This window comes from Salvia hispanica, unplaced genomic scaffold, assembly GCF_029641045.1.
Source record: "Salvia hispanica isolate PSC_SH4W2 unplaced genomic scaffold, Shi_PSC_v1 Unplaced_Contig_0018, whole genome shotgun sequence".
Classification (NCBI taxonomy): Eukaryota; Viridiplantae; Streptophyta; class Magnoliopsida; order Lamiales; family Lamiaceae; genus Salvia; species Salvia hispanica.
In genome coordinates this window covers 74,745-96,190 of record NW_028292657.1, presented here as the reverse complement: position 1 = coordinate 96,190, position 21,446 = coordinate 74,745, and positions in this window count along the sequence as shown.

Below are 21,446 nucleotides of genomic sequence, written 5' to 3'. Positions count from 1 at the left end.
ACATGCCCCTCCTCTGAAGACGAGATTAGTCTCGGCGACGACGAGTTCGGCGTGCCTGAGGACCCCCTAGAGCAGGAGCGCTTCAAGCGCCGGCTTATGGCCACTGCGAGGAGCCTGAAAAAGAAGCAGCAGCAGCTCCAAGTTGATCAAGACCTGCTCAGAGAAAGATGGACGAAAGTCCTGGCAGCCGAGGAATATGGACTCGAGCGCCACACAGCTGACCGGCCACCTCGTGGCTGGGATAAAACGGCGTATCACGGGGCGCCCCCCAACGCCAATACACTACGACCCGGGGTAATAGGCAGGACCTGCAAGATATACTGGAAAACAAGGCAGGACGGCCAAGATCGATCTACGGATCACGGGGCGCCCCCCAACACGTGACGACGATCGTCATGCCGGATACACTATCAACAAGTCCGGCCGGGCCGAACACAGCCAACCAAACTCATTCGAACTGCGTAGCCACATAGCCTGGCATAGAGGCGCCGCACGCCCCCTCTGCTTCACCAATGAAGTGATGGATCATGAATTCCTAGAAGGGTTTAAACCCATAAACATTGAATCATACGATGGCACAACAGACCCCACAGTATGGATCGAAGATTTCCTTCTCCACATTCACATGGCTCGCGGTGACGATCTACACGCCATAAAGTATCTTCCCCTTAAGCTCAAAGGACCAGCCCGACACTGGCTAAATAGCCTGCCGGCAAATTCCATTGGCAATTGGGAAAACCTGGAGGACGCTTTCCTCGACAACTTCCAGGGCACATACGTGCGACCACCAGATGCTGATGACTTGAGCCACATTACCCAACAGCCCAGAGAGTCAGCCAATAAATTCTGGACTCGGTTCCTAACTAAAAAGAACCAAATTGTCGACTGTCCGGATGCCGAAGCCCTGGCGGCCTTTAAGCATAATATCCGCGACAAGTGGCTCGCCCGACACCTCGGCCAGGAAAAACCAAAATCAATGGCGGCCCTCACGACACTCATGACACACTTTTGCGCAGGCAAGGACAACTGGTTGGCTCGCAGTAGCACCACACCAATAAACTCCGGCACTTCAAATGTCCGTGACAATAATGACAAGCCACGGTGCAACAGACATATGCGTCGGAACAATGGCGACAACACTGAAGACACGACAGTCAACGCCGGATTCAGTGGCTCAAAATCCGGTCAGCGGAAAAAGCCATTCAAAAGAAACAATCAGGGACCATCCAGTCTGGACCGCATACTTGATCGCTCATGCCAAATTCACAGCACCCCAGATAAACCAGCAAACCACACTAATAGAGACTGCTGGGTGTTCAAACAAGCCGGTAAGATAAAGGCCGAGAACAAGGACAAGGGGCTGCACAGCGACGATGACGAAGAGCCCTGACGTCCGAACACGGGGGGACAGAAGAAATTTCCTCCCCAGGTGAAAATGGTCAACATGATCTACGCCACCCACATTCCCAAACGGGAACGAAAGCGAGCACTAAGGGACATCTATGCGATGGAGCCAGTCGCCCCAAAATTCAACCCATGGTCAGCCTGCCCGATCACCTTTGATAGTAGGGATCACCCTACCAGCATCCGTCACGGCGGTTCAGCCGCATTGGTCCTAGACCCAATCATTGACGGATTTCACCTCACACAAGTCCTTATGGACGGCGGCAGCAGCCTGACCCTGCACAATGTGCAAAATGGGCATCAACCCCTCAAGGATCAAGCCCACCAAAACCACCTTCAAAGGTGTAATTGCAGGAGTAGAGGCCCGTTGCACGGGCTCCATAACACTGGAAGTGGTCTTCGGATCTCTGGATAACTTCCGAAGCGAGGAGTTAATCTTCGATATCGTCCCTTTCTATAGCGGTTATCATGCACTGCTTGGACGAACCGCATTTGCTCGATTCAATGTGGTACCACACTATGCATACCTTAAGCTCAAGATGCCAGGACCTCGCGGGGTCATAATAGTCAACGGAAACATGGACCGCTCTCTCCGTACAGAAGAGCATACTGCAGCCCTCACGGCAGAAGTACAAAGCAGCCTTCTCCGGCAAACCACAAATCCAGCGACAACAACTCCGAACACCGTCAAGCGAGTCTAGAGTACCCCGCAACAGGATCGCCAGGCACGCCAAGAGCGCGACTAGCAGTCCAGCCTCTGCTCCAGCCCCATTAAGGCAGCATTCGTGCCGCACGTACACAACTACACACTCAAAATACCATGGGCATAGGCGGAGGCGCAATAGTGACACAGTCACCAGTGCGGTTCAGCCGCAACATACTTTAATAACCCCCTTTATCTTTCAGGACCCTGCTTTCGGGCAGCCTCTTCAGAAGAGCTGGATTATTGGACTTTTACAGGAGAGAAATCAAAGGAGGCAAAAGGCGTTGCGCACAAAGGAAATACCCAGGTGGAATCTATTCACGATCGCTATACCTGTTTAATATACCTACATGCGGCCCGCCCTTGGATAGGACATGTCAAATAGTCCTATTCACCTCTGCTTAGCACATTCATTGTAAACATACGCTTAGACGTATTATCCATCCATGGGATATTATATATAGCGTCAACTTATTATTCCTATCTACACATTTTTCATATAAATGTTTATTTACTATTGCATCCGTACACCTTGGTACGTTCAGTTTGCCAGGGGCTTCTTACGGCGCCCCTTAATATGGCAAGGTAAGTCCGAACACTTTCGATAGTGCGGCACCCGAACTTATAGCATTGTATGCATCAGCTCCGAATCATGTCTTGGGTCAATAGTTGGGTTAGCTCGGCTCCCTTGTTTTGGTACCTTACATTCCGTTATATCGGCTAAGGTAGCGCAGGGAAAACTACATCGACTGTGTCCCGGTTCTTCCGAACGAGCACCTCAGTAGAGAAAGCCGAAAACTGACCGGCATGATGCGGCGAGAGCTGGTCGCTGTTCGAGAGGTCTTAAAATCCTTAAAGATTTTTCCGCTTTAGGCGAGGAATCGGCCTCGTCGGATTTAGGCGTATATAGCGCCCCAATTCGGCTTTCCGAATTCTAGGGGCTTCGCCGAAATTTAAAATTATAGACTTCTATGGCTAAGTGAAAGTTATAAAGCCGCATAGTCCGATTGCCTTGTTCGTTGTGCCAAACACCTCCTTCAGGGACCAAATATTTGGATAAAGAGTGTCTGGGTTTTCCACGAACACCCCAGTACTAGTTACATGGGGGCGGAAGCCGACGACTGGCCTACTTTCAGAATTTTATAAACAGCCGCACAGAAGGTAATATTTTAAATCAACAAAGCGCTACATAGCGCAAATAACTTCGTCTTTATATTAAAAAAACGACAAGAGTACATTCACTCAAAGATTGTGTCCTTTGTACATTCATCGGCCACGAGGCGAGCGCCTTTCATAACACCATCATAATATTTCTCGGGATAGCGATGCGCCTTGCCCTCTGACGGTCCATCCTTCACCAGCTTCTCCGCGTCCTGCTTGCCCCAAAGCACCTTCGCAAGGGCAAAGGCTCGGCGGGCACCCTCAATGCAAACGGATCGCTTGATCACTTCCAACCGCGGACAGGCATTTACCATCCGCTTTATCAGGCCGAAGTAACTGGCGGGTAGGGGCTCACCAGGCCACATCCGGACTATGAAATCCTTCATAGCCACTTCGGCCGCCCTGTGGAGTTCAACCAGTTGCTTTAATTGGTCACTCAGAGGCATCGGGTGTTCGGATCCAGCATACTGGGACCAGAACAGCTTCTCCGTTGAGCTCCCCTCTTCGACACGGTAGAACTCCGCGACATCCCATATGCTGCGTGGTAGATCTACGAATGCCCCTAGGGAGCTCTGAATTCGGGTAAGTAAAAGAAACACCTCCTCCACATGCTTGCTTTGCATAAAGAATGTCTTACCCGCCGCTATCTTCTTGGCTGCCTGGATTTCCTGCTGGGCCTTTTCGGCTTCAGCCTTGCGTCTTTCATACTCAAATGGGCCTTCGCAAGTTCAGACTCCTTCGTCTTGAAGTCACGCTCCAAGGACTCGAACTTCTTGCCGAGCTCCTGGAGTTCTTGCTGTACCTCGCCCACCCTATCATTTTGCTTTTCACACTCAATGCGCTCCATGGCCGCCTTGTTTTCGGCCTCGGATAACACCTTCTTCAGGGATGCCACTTCTATCGTGGCCCCTATTGCAAAATCATAATGTTTTTTTAGCGTCACCAATTTTTATTCTTTGTGATATGTGAATGGGGTATCACTCACCTTTGTTCTCTTCGAGCTGCCTCTTCCTGAGGCTGAGCTCTCCCTGGGTCTGCTCTAGGTCCCGCTTGAGTCCGGAGACCTCCGCCGTGCGGGCAGCAGCGGCAAGCAACACCGCCTGCTTATTCACATAGACACCTAATATTAGACTCCTGCGGGTTAAAATTGACCCTTCGTTTGGCTTTTCTTTTCGAACACCAAACAGAGTGTCAGGGGCTACTGTCTATCGGGTGATAATTTCACACACTTTTTATTACTTACCTCAAAGCTTGTCAGGAGGCTGGTATAGGCTTCGGTCAATCCGCTTTTGGCAGACCGAACCTTCTGAATCACCGCACCCATAAGAGTACAGTGCTCTTCATCCATGGAAGCGCTGTGAAGCGCTTCCAGCAGACTATCCGACGCCTCTAGCGTAACGGAAGTCATCAGCACGGACGGCCCGCCCTCCTTAGCGAGGGGCTGCCGGCCTGAATCCGGAACCTTTGGAGGTTCCAGTATAGTGTCCGGCTGGGAGCCCGACTTGCTACGGCTCCCGTTGGCACAATCTGCGGGGATCTTGCGCCCCGTGTGCCCGGCGTCTGGAATTTCGCCTTGGGGCATCTCCAGAGTCGCCTCCCCTTGCTCAGGGAGCCTTTGGGACAACACCTCCGTGTCATCCGCAGGCCGAGGGGAAGTGGCCGTTGGGAGCGAATTCATCGCCGAATCGCTCAAAGACCCATCCGAAGAGGATACCTCGGGATGGCCCCTGGCCGGACTGCATATGCGTGTTCGGTGTTATAACAGACTATGAAGCGAAGTCGCACTAAAGTACAACGGAAGTGCGTATACTTACGATCTTACTAGGGGCTTCCCCCTAGGCAGCCACTCCTCCTCGCTATAGGCGACCGTGGTGGAGTAATCCGGAAGGGACGCCTTTCCTTTCTTGGGCGTCCTAGCCTCCCCCTCCGGAGCAACTTTCCTTTTCTTCTCCTCCCCAGTGCGGAGAGGTGGAATTTCTTCGTGACCCCCCTGCCTCCGCGGGAGGAATCTGCCTCGTCATCCTCGGACGACGAGCCTATGACGGCCTTGCGTCGGGGACCTTTCCTGGTCCCTAGGGCCGCCCTCTTAGGCCCTTCGGCCTCCCCGGATGGGGCGGCCCATTCCTTCTCCTCCTCCCCTTCGTGTGAGGAGTGTGCCTCGTCGTCTTCGGACGAGGCGTCCGGTACGACCTTATGCCAGAGACCCTTCCTGGTCCCCGGGGCCTTCTTTTCGGCTTTCTTTTCTGGTGCCTTGTAGGGCACCAGGACTAGCATCTTCGTCAGGAGAGTGGTCGCCGGACCTTCTGGCAGTGGAGCCGGACGGTTGATCCGCTCCGCCGTCTCCACGTACTCCTGATTAAGTACACACGATGACTTAAAATCCTCCCATGAGTATGCTGGGAAAACTACATCTGGTGATGGTTAGAAAACTCACCGGACGGGAGGGGGGAGGGGGAGGCGTGGAGTCCGCAGTCCTCGGATGTGGGAGGAGGTATTTTGGAGGCCTTGAATAGCACCTTCCATGCGTCCTTGAGTGTCGTGCCGTAGAGCTCTTGAAGTGTCTGGTGTTCGGCCGAGACGAACTCCCACAGATTAAAAGCCCGTCTTTGGCACGGAAGAATTCGGTGGACGAGCATGGACTGGACTATGTTGACAAGCTTGATTTTTTTGTCAATCATATTCTTGATGCAGTTCTGAAGTCCGGTCAGCTCCGCAGGCTCGCCCAGGCTAGGCCCTTCTTTTCCCAGGAGGTGAGCCGCATGGGAATTCCGGATCGGAATTCAGGGACCGCCGCCCAGTTGGCGTCACGCGGCTTGGTGATGTAGAACCACCCCGATTGCCACCCTTTCATGGTCTTTGCTAAGGAGCCGTCAAGCCAGGTGACGTTGGGCATCTTGCCCACCATGGCGCCTCCGCACTCCACTTGCTGGCCACTCACGATCTTCGGCTTCACACAGAAGATTCGTAGCCACAAGCCTAAGTGAGGCTTGATGTGGAGTAAGGCCTCGCACACGACGATGAACACCGAGATGTTGAGGACGAAGTTTGGGGCTAGATCATGGAAGTCTAGCCCATAGTAAAACATAAGCCCGCGGACAAAGGGATGAAGTGGAAATCCCAGTCCACGGATGAAGTGGGTAAGGAACACAACTCTCTCATGGGGTCCCGGAGTAGGAATGATCTGCCCTGCGTCCGGCAGCCGGTGCGCAATATCTGCGGCCAAGTATCTGGCCGCCCGGAGCTTCGTGATATGCTCCTCCTTCATGATGGAGGCCACCCACTTGCCCCTTGCTCTGGACATATTTTTCTGTGCAAAGAAGGTGTGAACTAGGGTGCTGGAGCTCGAGGGTGCGAGAATGGATAAGCAGAGGAGGAAGAAGGCATGGGTAAAAATGGGGAAATCCTTATCCCTTTATAGAGGCGACGAAGACGGTGCGCCTCCCCACTTGCCCGTTGAAGATCGCTTATTTCCCAAGCACCGCGATTGATGGTGCGGTTGGGTTACCCATACCCGTATTGATGGGAATCCCGTGATAAGGGGACATGATCTCTGCTTCGACAAGACGTGCCGAGGAAGCCGCCTCACAATATGTGTTGTGGCTGGTTGTGGGAAAATGGTTCAAATAATGACTCGACCGTAGTGTCATGTCACGTCGTCTATAGTCGTTAGTAGGTTACATTTGTGAGATATCATTCTCTCTACGGTGGTATGTGAAGATCATCTTGCAGACCGGGACACGATTTAAGTGTTCGATAATTACTTTGGAGTATTCGGAGATGGAACCCGCCTTGCAATGCCGAAGACAAAACTGCGTGGGACTCGTCGTCGTTGAAGCCTGGTTCAGGGGCTACTGAGGGAGTCCTGGATTAGGGGGTATCCGGACAGCCGGACTATATACTTTGGCCGGACTGATGGACCGTGAAGATACAAGACTCAAGACTTCGTCCCGTGTCCGGATGGGACTCTCCTTTGCGTGATTACCAAGGCACCCCAAGTAAATATTCAAGGAGACTCAAGCGTCTAAGCTTGGGGATGCCCCGGAAGGCATCCCATCTTTATTCAAAAAGTATCGATATGTTTTCGGATTCGTTTCGTTCATATGATATGTGCAAATCTTGGAGAGTCTTTTGCATTTAGTTTTCACTTTTCTTTTATGTACCATGCTGGTATGAGATAGTCCATGGTTGATTTATAGAATGCTGATTTCACTTCACTTATATCTTTTGAGTATGGCTTTATAGAATGCTTCATGTGCTTCAATTATATCATTTGAAGTTTGGATTGTCTGTTTCTCTTCACATAGAAAACTGATGTTCATAGAATGCTCGTTTGCTTCACTTATATTTTTTAGAGCATGATTTTTTGTAGAAAGAATTAAACTCTCATGATTCACTTATATCTATTTAGAGAGTCAACGGAATTGATCAATTGCATGGTTAGTCATAAAATCCTACATAAAACTTATGGATCACTGAATATGATATGTTTGATTCCTTGCAATAGTTTTGCGATATAGATATGGAATATGTGGGAGGTACTAGTAAACAGTTGTGGTTAGTAAGAATATTGGTGTTAAAGTTTGTGATTCCCGAAACATGCACGTATAGTCTCTCGTTATGCTATGAAAGTTGGAGGGCAATTTATCCTTGATTGTCTTCCTTATGAGTGGCGGTCGGGGATGAGCAATAGTCTTTTCCTACAAATCTATCCCCATAGGGGCATGCGTAGTAGTACTTTGCTTCGAGGGCTAATAAACTTTTGCAATAAGTATGTGAGTTCTTTATGACTAATGTGAGTCCATGGATTATACGCACTCTTACCTTTCCGCAATTTGCTATCCTCTACGGTACCGTGCATTGCCCTCTCTCACCTCGAGAGTCGGTGCAAACTTCGCAGGTGCATCCAAACCCTGTGATATGATACGCTCTATCACACATAAGCCTTATTATATCTTCCTCAAAACAGCCACCATACCAACCTATTATGGCTTTTCCATGGCCATTCTAAGATATATTGCCATGCAACTTCCACCGCTTCCGTTTGATGACTTGAGCATTCATTGTCATATTGCTTTGCATGATCATATAGCTGACATAGTGTTGGCTCAGTCACCGTTCATCATTTTTCATACATGTTACGCTAGATCATTGCACATCCTAGTACATTGCCAGAGGCATTCATATAGAGTCGTATTTTGTTATAGGTATCGAGTTGTAATTTTTATTTCTTTTGAGTTATAAGTAAATAGAAGTGTGATGATCATCATTTTTAGAGCAGTGCCCCAGTGAGGAAAGGATGATGGAGACTCTGATTCCCCCACAAGTCGGGATGAGACTCCGGACAATGAGAGAAAGAAAAAAAGAAAAAGGAAAAAAGAAAAAAAGAAAGAAAAGAAAGAAAAAAGAAAAAGAAAAAAATAAAGAAAGAGAGAAGGGGCATTGTTAGTATCTTTACCACATTTGTGCTTCAAAGTAGCACCATGTTTTTATTATGGAGAGTCTCATATGTTGTCACTTTCATATACTAGTGGGAATATTTCATTATAGGATTAGATGCACACCCACTTAGTTTTCATATGGAGCTTTCATACACTTGTAGCTCTTAGTGCATTCGTTGCATGGCAATACCTACTCCTCACGTTGATATCAATTGATGGGCATCTCCATAGCCCGTTGGTTAACCACGTCGATGTGAGACTTTCTTACTTTTTTGTCTTCTTTATATTTACCCCTATCATCATACTCTATTCCACCCGTAGTGTTGTATCCATGCTTGCGCTCATGTATTGCGTGAGAGTTGAAAAAGCTTAAGCGCATTAAAAAGTATGAACCAATTGCTCGGCTTGTCATCGGGGTTGTACATGATTTAAACTTTGTGTTAAGAAGACAGAGCATGACAAGACTATATGATTTTGTAGGGATAGCTTTCTTTAGCGTTGATATTCTGAAAGACATGATTGTTTGTTGGGATGTCTTTATGTCAAAAATAGACTATTGCTTTGAATCACTTGTGTCTTAATATTCATGCCATGACTAGACAAATGATCAAGTTTATGCTAGGTAGCATTCAACATCAAAAATTATCTTTTTTATCACTTACCTACTCGAGGACGAGCAGGATTTAAGCTTGGGGATGCTGATACGTCTCCGTCGTATCTATAATTTTTTATTGTTTCATGCCAATATTATTCAATTTTCACATATTTTTGGCAACTTTTCATATGACTTATTGGACTAACCTATTGATCCAGTGCCCAGTGCTAGTTCCTATTTTCTGCATGTTTTTCATATCGCAGAGTATCCATATCAAACGAAGTCCAAATGCACTAAAATTTCATAGAGAATTATTTTGGAATATATGTGATTTTTGGGAGTTGGAATCACTGCAAACGGAGGCCCACACAGCCCATGAGACACCATGGTGCGCTAGAGGCCCCTGGCGCGTGGTGGTGGGTTGTGCCCTCCTCAAATGTCGGTGGGAGCTCTACTTCGGGCGCAAGGAATCTTATATCCGCAAAAACATCGTGTAAAAAGATCAGCGCAATCGGAGTTACGGATCTCCCGGAATCTAAGAAACCGTGAAGGGCTAGATCTGGGGAGGGCGAAACAGAAGAGAACAAAGAGGGAGATCCAATCTCGGAGGGGCTCCTGCCCCTCCGCCGCCATGGAGGCCATGGACCAGAGGGGGAACTATCCTCCCATCTAGGGGGGAGGCCAAGAAGAAGAAGAAGGAGGAGGGCCTCTCCCCCTCTCTCCCGGTGGCGCCGGAGTGCCGCCGGGGCTAGGATCGTGACGGTGATCTTCATCAACAATCTTGATACCATCAATACCAACTCTCTCCCCCTCTATGCAGCAGTGTAACACCCCTTCTCCCTGCTGTAATCTCTACTTAAACATGGTGCTCAACTCCATATATTATTTCCCAATGATCTATGGTTATCCTATGATGTTTGAGTAGATCCGTTTTGTCCTATGGGTTAATCGTGATCTTGGTTGGTATAATTGTATATTTTATTTATGGTGTTGTCCTATGGTGCCCTCCGTCTCACACAAACGTGAGGGCCCCCTACTGTAGGGTGTTGCAATATGTTCATGGTTCGCTTATGGTGGGTTGCGAGAGTGACAGAAGCTTAAACCTGAGTAAGTGGGGTATGACGTATGGGAGTAAAGAGGACTTGATACTTAATGCTATGGTTGGGTTTCACGACCTTAATGATCTTTAGTAGTTGAGGATGCTTGGTAGAGTTCCAATCATAAGTGCATATGATCCAAGTAGAGAAAGTATGTTAGCTCATGCCTCTCCCTCATATAAAATTACAAGAATGATTACCGGTACTTGTTATCGATTGCCTAGGGACAAATGACTTTCTCATTGACAAAAGCTATCCACTTTTACTACCTTGCATTTTATCCGTAGTTTTATTCTCGCAAAGTACTCATAGTTTTATTCTTGCAAAATAGTTTCATACTTGTTCTAGGTAAAGCAAACATCAAGTGTGCGTAGAGTTGTATCGATGGTCGATAGAACTTGAGGGAATATTTGTTCTGCCTTTAGCTCCTCGTTGGGTTCGACACTCTAATTTATCAAAGAAGGCTACAAATGACCCCCTATTGATGCGGAGCATTCTACGGACATCACCATGTCAAGAGTTTGTTTGGCAAGTGACACGTGCGACCTCTACTTCTCATACATAAAGGTGAATCTTCTCCTTTACATGTGTTCACCTGACCCATTCGAGGATGGTGTACTACTTGACACTTCTCCCGTGGGCATGCATAGGTATTGTCAGAGCTTCAAGGATGTCAAGGAGGAGTGCAAGCGCCAAGGAACGACTACACCGTCCGCGAGGGAAGCATGGAAGAGAAGACGGAAGAAAGGAGAAGAAGAAGATGGAGCGGCTACTGGAGCCAGGTTGGACGTTAGGACCACTGTTCGGATCATCCAAGCCCAGCCGGATCATCCGGACCTTCCCCCGGATCGTCCGGATAAGTGCGCCAAAGACACATGAAGGCTTACACCGAAGCCGGATCATCCGGGACTTCGTCCGGATCATCCGGAAGTTCGCCCGGATCATCCGGGACCCCCTGCACGCATGACTTGGGCCGTGGCCCGTGTACCCATTCGATAGACCTCCTCCACCTCCTTTCTAGGGTAAGAAAATATGATAGCTCATTCTTAGGTCAGCTTTGCTCCTACCTCTACTCTTGAGAGAGAGAGAGAGAGACTGCCACTCCCATGGAGTTCAAGACCTCCATGTGAGAAGATCCTACGGGATATCATCAAGACCCCCTCGCGGGAAGATTCGTCTAGGATACCATCAAGACCTCCTCTTGGAGATGAACCTTACCTTGTATCTTTCCCTTTGTTGTTCATGTACCTTGTGGATCTTGTGTGTTTGATTGTCTGATTGTCTAGTGGATGTGTGATTGAACTTGTTCTTGAGTGTTTCTTCTTGTGATTTCTCCCCGTTCTTCCCCGTGTTCTTCATGTTCTTCGAGAGATCCCACTCCAATCGTAAAAAATCAGCCTACACCGGGTTAGCCCCGTATCATATGGTGTCATGAGCCATGTTTATCATGTATTTGGAGTCCCTCCCACCATTTTCTAGCCTTCTTTTGTTTGATTTCGTCCTAAATTTCGAAATCCCTACCAAAAATAGCCTCAAATTTTTTTGTGATTTTTTGGTTTGATGATGTTTTGTTAATTTTGATCCATGGATTTGCTTGGTTTCATAAGTGGATCTAGCATTTCCCCAAGTTTCCCCACCTTCCATACACGAAATCCATCAAATTTTTGCCCCGAAATCACCCAATTTCCGCCCAAAATTTCGTCTCTGACAGGAAATCCTGAGCAGTTTGACCTGCCCAGATCATCCTGACCTTCTCCCGGATCATCCGGACACCTCCCGGATCAGCTGGACCCTCTCCCTGACGTCCGGATAACCCACCCGCCCGAATACCCGTACCCGAGTTGACGAACCCGGATCATCTGGATGTACTTCCGGATCATCCGGACATAGCCCGGATGAGCTGGAGCTCCTCCCGGATGTCCAGTTAACCCTGAAACTGACTCGGCTGAAATTTTGTTTTGGCCATAACTAATTCATCCGGAATCCGTTTTTGACGTTCTTTAGCTTGTTTTGAAGCTATTGACATACCCCATCCCACAAAATAACCTCCAACATCATTTGACTCCATCAAAGTTTCGGAACTTTGGAATCTTAGCCTAAGGCCACCACCATATCATCCGCATTACCACCATCGACTTCCACAACCTAACCCATTTGGTTCCCATAGCATTAGTGGTTGCTTGAGTAGTGATTCGAGTCTCCTAAGGTGTTTCGGCTACTTAGGGACGGTTGGTTCTTCATCGATCACCACCACCATTTCCGCATAACCTTGTCCACCATACATTTCCACCAACCCGACTTAACCCAATTTTGTTTGAACTTGTTTGAGTTGTGGCTTGTGTCTCCTAGGTGTTTCGGCTACTTAGGGACGGTGACTTCAACTCCAACTCGCATAGCCCATCATCCCACTTTCGCATTGCCGAGTGCAAACCACCACCGCTTTTCCGCTACCACCATTTGACATTTGCCTTTGGAGATTTTGAGTTTGCGGTTTTTCCGTTTCCTAAGGTGTTTCGGCTAACTAGGAACGGGTTGACTTCGGCAACACCACCTCTCATCATCGCCAAGGACGGTAACCTCGACAACACCATTGTATATTCCCCTTGCAATTGCATTGATAACCCCTAGCCCATTTGCGTTACTTGCCTATCGAGACTAGCCATTGAGTATTGTCGGCAACGTTACTTGTGCACATTAGTGATCCGTACCTTCCATTGCATACATACCATATCATATTGGTATCATCATACCATCTCTTGTGTCACAAGATTGTTCTCGCATATACACAATTGCTATCTTGGTTTGTGCATTGTGCAAAAAAGGCCATACAAAAAAATAATAAGCTTTTAAGCAAAAGAGAAAGAGCAAAGAAGCTTGTAAGCAATAGCCATAGCATCATGCCACATTGCATATAAGATTGTCGTATCCGATCATCATGAGAAACATCGGGAACCATACATAATAGCATACTTGGGATAGAAAGTTTATCCATTTTGCATCTTATGGGTTGTGCACAAGTGTTGTATCCGCCTATTGAGCAATCGTGCTAGCATCTCTCTTGAGTTGTGCAACACGAGCGTTTTTCGTGGATTCCACATTTTGTGCTCATTCCTTGGTTGCATGGCCACATTTACCTATCTCTGTGTGTGTTTCCGTGTGCCATTCATTGTTATTAGTCTACTTGTTTCACTTGCAAATTTGTGAATCTCTTTCAACATTATTTGACTCTTGCTAACATTTTGCATCAAATTTTTGTGCCACTATCCTAACCAAGCTAGTCCATAAGCTTTACTTAATAGGTGTGAGTGAACAAGTCCGGTACCAATTCCATTATTCTTTCATTTCACATTGAGTGAAACGGGATACATCCTCAACTTGGGAAAAGGGAACTTGGTATTGTTTATCTCATTTCCTACTCACCTCTGATACGTCCATTTTGCATCATGCTTTTATATCAATATTTATTGCATTATGGGCTGTTATTACACATTATATCTCAATACTTATGGCTATTCTCTCTTATTTTACAAGGTTTACCATGAAGAGGGGGAATGTCGGCAGCTGGAATTCTGGCTGGAAAAGGAGCAAATATTGGATACCTATTCTGCACAGCTCCAAAAATCCTGAAACTCCACGGAAGTCATTTTTGGAATTAATAAGAATTATTAAGCGAAAGAAACACTAGAGAGGGCCCACACCCTGGACAGGTGGGTGGGGGCGCGCCCACCCCTACTGGGCGCGCCCCCTTGTCTCCTGGGCCCCCTGGTGGCCCTCCGGTGTCCATCTTCTACTATATGAAGGCTTTTACCCTGGAAAAAATCGTGGGCAAGCTTACGGGACGAAACTCTGCCGCCACGAGGCGGAACCAATCTAGAGCTCTGGCAGAGCTGTTCTGCCGGGGAAACTTCCCTCCGGGAGGGGGAAATCATCACCAACGATCCTCTCATCGGGAGGGGGTCAATCTCCATCAACATCTTCACCAGCACCATCTCCTATCAAAACCCTAGTTCATCTCTTGTATCCAATCTTGTATCAAAACAACAAATTGGTACATGTGGGTTGCTAGTAGTGTTGATTACTCCTTGTAGTTGATGCTAATTGGTTTACTTGGTGGAAGATCATATGTTCAGATACTTAATACATATTATTACTCCTCTGATTATGAACATGAATATGCTTTGTGAGTAGTTACGTTTGTTCCTGGGGACATGGGTGAAGTCTTGCTATTAGTAGTCATGTGAATTTGGTATTCGTTCAATATTTTAATGAGATGTATGTTGTCTTTCCTCTAGTGGTGTTATGTGAATGTCGACTACATGACACTTCACCATTATTTGGGCCTAGAGGAAGGCATTGGGAAGTAATAAGTAGATGATGGGTTGCTAGAGTGACAGAAGTTTAAACCCTAGTTTATGTGTTGCTTCGTAAGGGGCTGATTTGGATGCATATGTCTAATGTTGTGGTTAGGTTTACCTTAATACTTCTTTTGTAGTTGCGGATGCTTGCAATAGGGGTTAATCATAAGTGGGATGCTTGTCCAAGTAAGGGCAGTACCCAAGCACCGGTCCACCCACATATCAAATTATCAAAGTACCGAACGTGAATCATATGAGCGTGATGAAAACTAGCTTGACGATAATTCCCATGTGTCCTCGGGAGCTCTTTTCTCATTATAAGAAATTGTCCAGGCTTGTCCTTTGCTACGAAAAGGATTGGGCCACCTTGCTGCACTTTATTTACTTTCATTGCTTGTTACTCATTACAATTTATCTTATCACAAAACTATATGTTACCTACAATTTCAATGCTTGCAGAGAAAACCTTACTGAAAACCGCTTGTCATTTCCTTCTGCTCCTCGTTGGGTTCGACACTCTTACTTATCGAAAGGACTACGATAGATCCCCTACACTTGTGGGTCATCAAGACTCTTTTCTGGCGCCGTTGCCGGGGAGCGTAGCACTTTTTGTGAGTGGAACTTGGTAAGGAAACATTTATATAGTGTGCTGAAATTTTCTGTCACTTGTTACTATGGAAACTAATCCTTTGAGGGGCTTGTTCGGGGTATCTTCACCCCGACCAGAAGAGCAAAGAGTTGCTCCTCAACCTACTGAACCTACTGAAAATATTTACTTTGAGATTCCTTCGGGTATGATAGAGAAACTGCTAGCTAATCCCTTTGCAGGAGATGGAACATTGCATCCTGATTTACACCTTATCTTTGTGGATGAAGTCTGTGGATTATTTAAGCTTGCAGGTATTCCCGATGATGTTGTCAAAAGGAAGATCTTTCCTTTATCTTTGAAGGGAGATGCAATGACATGGTATAGGCTATGTGATGATACGGGATCTTGGAATTATAAACGATTGAAGTTGGAATTTCACCAAAAGTTCTATCCTATGCATCTTGTTCATCGTGATCGTAATTACATATATAATTCCTGGCCTCGCGAAGGAGAAAGCATCGCTCAAGCTTGGGGGAGGCTTAAGTCAATGTTATATTCATGCCCCAATCATGACCTCTCCAGAGAAATGATCATTTAAAAATTTTATGCTCGTCTTTCTCCCAGTGATCGCAACATGCTCGATACTTCCTGTGTTGGTTCTTATATGCTGAAGACTATTGAATTCAAATGGGATTTATTGGAAAGAATTAAAAGCAACTCTAAAGATTGGGGTTTCGACGATGGTAAGGAGTCAGGTATGACACCTAAGTTTGATTGTGTTAAATCTTTTATGGATACCGATGCTTTTCGTGGATTTAGCGCTAAGTATGGACTTGGCTCTGAGATAGTAGCTGCTTTTTGTGAATCTTTTGCTACTCATATTGATCTCCCTAAGGAGAAGTGGTTTAAATATAATCCTCCCATTTAAGTAAAAGTAGTTTCACCTATTACAGTTGAAGAAAAGACCATCACCTATAGTGATCATATTGTTCCTACTACTTATGTTGAGAAACCTCCTTTTCCTGTTAGGATAAAGGATCATGCCAAAACTTTGATTGTTGTTAATAAGAGTAATACTAGGACTTATACACCTCCTGAGCAAATCAAAGTTGAACCTAGTATTGTTATGGTTAAAGATCTCTTGGATGATGATTTAGATGGGCATGTTATTTATTTCTGTAGTGAGACTGCTAATATTGTTAGACCAGATGCTAAGATACATAGACCTGTGGTAGGCATGCCCGTTATTTCTGTTAAAATAGGAGATCATTGTTATCATGGCTTATGTGATATGGGTGCTAGTGCTAGTGCAATACCCTATGATTTATATAAAGAAAATTATGCATGATATGCACCCGCTGAAATAGAAGATATTGGTGCTACTATTAAGCTTGCAAATAGGGACACCATTAAACCAGTTGGGATTGTTAGAGATGTTGAAGTCTTGTGTGGGAAGGTTAAATATCCTGCTGATTTTCTTGTTCTTGGTTCCCCACAAGATGATTTTTGTCTCGTTATTTTTGGTAGACCCTTCTTGAATATTGTTAATGCTAAGATTGATTGTGAAAAGGACACTATTACAATTGGCTTAGAGGGTATGTCTCATGAGTTTAATTTTGCTAAGTTTCGTAGACAACCTCGTGATAGAGAATCACCTAGTAAGGATGAGATTATTGGTCTTGCTTCTATTGTCGTGCCTCCTACTGATCCGTTAGAACAATATTTGCTAGACCATGAAAATGATATGTTTATGAAGGAAAGAAGGGAAATAGATGAAGCGTTCCTTCAACAGGAACCTATTCTAAAACACAACCTACCCGTTGAAATTCTTGGGGATCCCCCTCCACACAAGGGTGATCCCGTGTTTGAACTCAAACCATTACCTGATAATCTTAAGTATGCTTATCTTGAGGAAAAGAAAATATATCTTGTTATTATTAGTGCTAACCTTTCAGAGCAAGAAGAAGAAAGATTAACATATCAAAATGATTAAACATTGATTCTTTTGCATCAACAGTTAATTTAATGGGTGCACTCAAAATTGTTGGTATTTCGGTTTTTTGATCACATGACACATTCATGATAGTAACACAATTCTCTAAAATAGGTGGTGTGCCCAAATCAATAGGTAAATCAACACATGATGTATTCAAGTTAACTAGGCATGCATCATTTTCATGTGAAAATGGAAAATTTGTACCTTTGTCATTACCTCTTATGATCAGCTCAGATGATGTAGGCACTCTCGATGATGATGTGTCACATGGTGGAGATGATATAGTCATCACAACAACAGATGTGGTTGTCATAGTATTCCTAGTAGTTGAAGAAACATCTGTATCCAGACTTGGAATGTGCACCGTGCGCTTGTTCTCCTTGTGGGCACACGTCGTTTTATTTCCTGTTCAGCTTTGCAAGCAAGACGAAACAAATGGTCCATAGGATAACACTCTTCATGAATTAGTATCTCTTGAATATCACGGTTTAATACTCCCCAAAATCTATCCATAAAATCATCTTCACTTTCTTCTAAAAATGAGTGCAACAATGTAGTTTGTAAATCATCATAATATTTTTTACCGTGTCGGTGCCTTGTTTTAAATGTTGTAATTTTTTAATCATGCCACGAGTATAATAAACATCAACGAATCTATCTCTCATGACAAGTTTCAAATCATCCCAAGTAGTAGGTATAAAATCAAGGTTTAACCGACAATATTCACTCCACCAAACTAAAGCAAAGCTACTGAAAGTACTAACGGCGGCTTCAAATTTTCCACGCTCATCAAAATTATGGGAAGCAAATATAGCATTTATTTCGTACTCCCATTCAATATATAAATCAGGCCTAAAACGACCAATAAATGGTGGCATGAAAATATTAACATGATTATCTGCATTCTGATGTTGTTGCTCCTCTTGTGACGGTTGTTGTATTTTCTTAGGTGGTGGCAAATCTCCCATGATTGATGAATCCCAAGAACTAACAACTCCAGAACCTGCCATAGTTAGTAAAAAAACAAGAAACAAAATCTAAGAATAATGTTCCTATGAACTACTGGGATGTGGTGGTAAAATGCTCAGAGTGTAGCAAATATCAATATCTTACAAATTCTTACCATGCAGCAGGTGGTGACAGGCAACCAGCAGTGTCAAATAACACCGAAGATTGGGTAAAGTGATTGCCAGGGGAACATACATATACACGGTGTAGAAATATGTGGAGCTTAGAAGGCTTAAATATTTTGTAGCAAAAGATTAGCAATAATCAATTCAGATATGCAATGTTGAATAAACTCTCAACGACGGTACTGTGCTGATCCTAGGCTAGAGCGGACTAGAGACGCGAGCCTAGAACACTAATAAGGTCACAACGTAGCACAACTAGCATCAATAAAGGATATGAAGTAGCTTTGGATAGCAAGATAAAAGTGAAGATCACGATAGCAGTAAAGATAATGATGTGAAACAACTGCCAAGCAGGATATATCAACAACTTTCTCTCCAACTTTCCTCCGGAAAAGTTTGTGCCAATTTTCTGATAATTGTTCCCAAGAATGACACTGACTCAAGCTTTCAACCACAAAATGAATCACTCAATTCCGAGTTGATATGAGGAGTCAAAAAAATCTAAAACGGGTCTGAAAAACTGGAACAAGCTGTCTTCAGGAACTTTGGAGAGAAAAAAGACCTATTTAGAAGCCGATTTTGAGGTGTCAAACATTGAACTAGCTTCTGCAACTATGTAGATGTGGCTCGTTGCTAGCTTTAATGTGAGTACTCACAGAGGCAAAACGGACTTCGTACGAGGAAGATACACCTGTTTTACTGAACAGTATGCAAAACACATTCCAATCCAAATTCAGGTACGAGATTGGTTCTAGATTGATCCGAATTTTTTTTTTCTCTTTTTTTCTCACACTTTTTTCTTTTTCTTTCTCTCCTTTTTTTCCCTGACATTTTTTTACTTTTTTTCTCTGTCTTTTTTTTCTCCCTCTTTCCAAAACAAACTAGATAAGATGCAGATTGGATCAAGCGAAGATGTGAATGACCTCAACTATGATTATGATCATGAACGGTGGGTAGGACATGATGAAAATTGATGGATGGATGGTGGACAGCGGAAGGGATAATGATGTAGTGGCAATGTGACTACTGTGAACAGAACTCGAAACTCTAAACGAACTAGACACTAAGACCAGCAACTCGACACGACGATGCAACCGATAATTCAATAATGCAAACAATGAAAAGAAAATTGCAAAGGCTCAGACTGGCTTGGACAAAGGATGAATAGATCTAACCTTTTTTTGTGGCTTTTTCTTGGACAATAGGTAAGAAAATAAATCTAATCTAGGGAAAACTGGAAATTCTCACCGAGCAACCTGAAAACTGATACCACTTGATAGAGGCGGGGTGTCCCGATCTTTCGATGAGATGATAACTATCGATTCGGTGGAGTCGGCTTTGACGATCCGACTACAAACGTGCACGATGTTGCGCCTTAGCAATCGCTAAACCAACTCTGAGAGGTTATTGACCACGCCGGAGCATGATCAACCTGACTACGAAGGTCTATTCCTGCAAGCAATCGAAGAACAAGCAAGAATATGACAAAGGAATCTGAATTTTGCGAATATGGATGAAGTATTGATAATGGTCGGGATCCGAAAGCGGTCTTGGTCTGGTCGTTGGACACAAACGAAGTACACGAAGTTGCGTTGGCTAACTTTTAACTAAACAAATCTCAAGGAAAAAGCTACTAGATGGATCTACTTATATAGGAGCAAGGGGTGGCGGACAAGGAGGTGGGAGGACGTCCCAAGGCAGCCTAAAACTAACCCTAGGTCGTACAAGGCTCATAGGCCCAAGTGGAGGTGATGCAACACCTTTGGACTTGTAGTTTGACTCGAATTCTGCTGCAGCGTCAGATTGTTTCGTCGATAACTCAACGCTCCGGACGAATTTTAAGGTGAATCCAATGGGTTGGAAAGAGCACGAAATCTACTCTCCAACAAAAAAATCACCCAATTCGGAGTCCGTATGAAAGAGTTCTTGGTGTTTTGAGTCAGGTATGTCTGTGCAGTCCGAATCTGAATCCAGAATGTGAGAGACTTGGACTCTATCTTCTCTTGGCCCAAAACTGACATGGGAGGACTTTTTGAACAGCACCTAAACTTCTCTTTTTCCCTTATCTTCATATGTGAATTGTACAAATGTCCCATACACCTGCAATCAGAAATCACCTCACAAATATACATGTCTGCAATATTTTTGGTCGTATCCAAGGTAGTCATGTCCTCATCACATTCTCACATATGATTGGAGATTTTGACATATTTCTTGTGAAGCATGCTTGTCTTCCTTCTTTGCGCCATATGCTAGTGCCATGAACATTGAGATTGTTACATCATATTCTTCATGTACTTTTGCTACTAATGGTTATGTGCAAGAGAAGAGAACCATCAGGATGGATGATGTGTTTATCTACCATGCGCATACGTTCTTTGTTTTGTTGTGTGCATGTGTAGGTTACTTGGACTTCGTGTCGACTTCCACTTCACGTGAGTTGACCATTCGAGCTCTTGAGAGTGAGCCTCATACATTCTACCACTTCGGCATCGTGAAGAATGCACAAGGACACGCTTTCAAGGTGACACCCTTCTTGAGCTTGGATATTGTGGATCACACTTCATGTGTTGCTTGCACCATTTGCATGCATGTTCGAGATATTTCTTTCACCCATGATTGCCACATTTCCATGCCTCATAACATATATACCTTGTGTGTTGCATCCAATTTTTGGACTACTTGCTACTATCATATGGTTGGTTGCACCAATATCATTTCTTCACATATGCCATGTCACATTGCTTGTCACATGCTTGACTTGATTGCCTCACACATGATGAATAATTGCTCTTTATATTGTGTCGAGTGCCACACTATTTTCACTACACCCTATGCACGTTATGTTTGGATTGTCTTGTACTTGACTCATGTGTTTAGACACTTCGTTTTATTTGGTGTGGTGAATGCTTCCTATGCCTACCATAAACTGTTTGTTGAGTGCTTTATGCATGATTGCTATGACCATGAGGTAG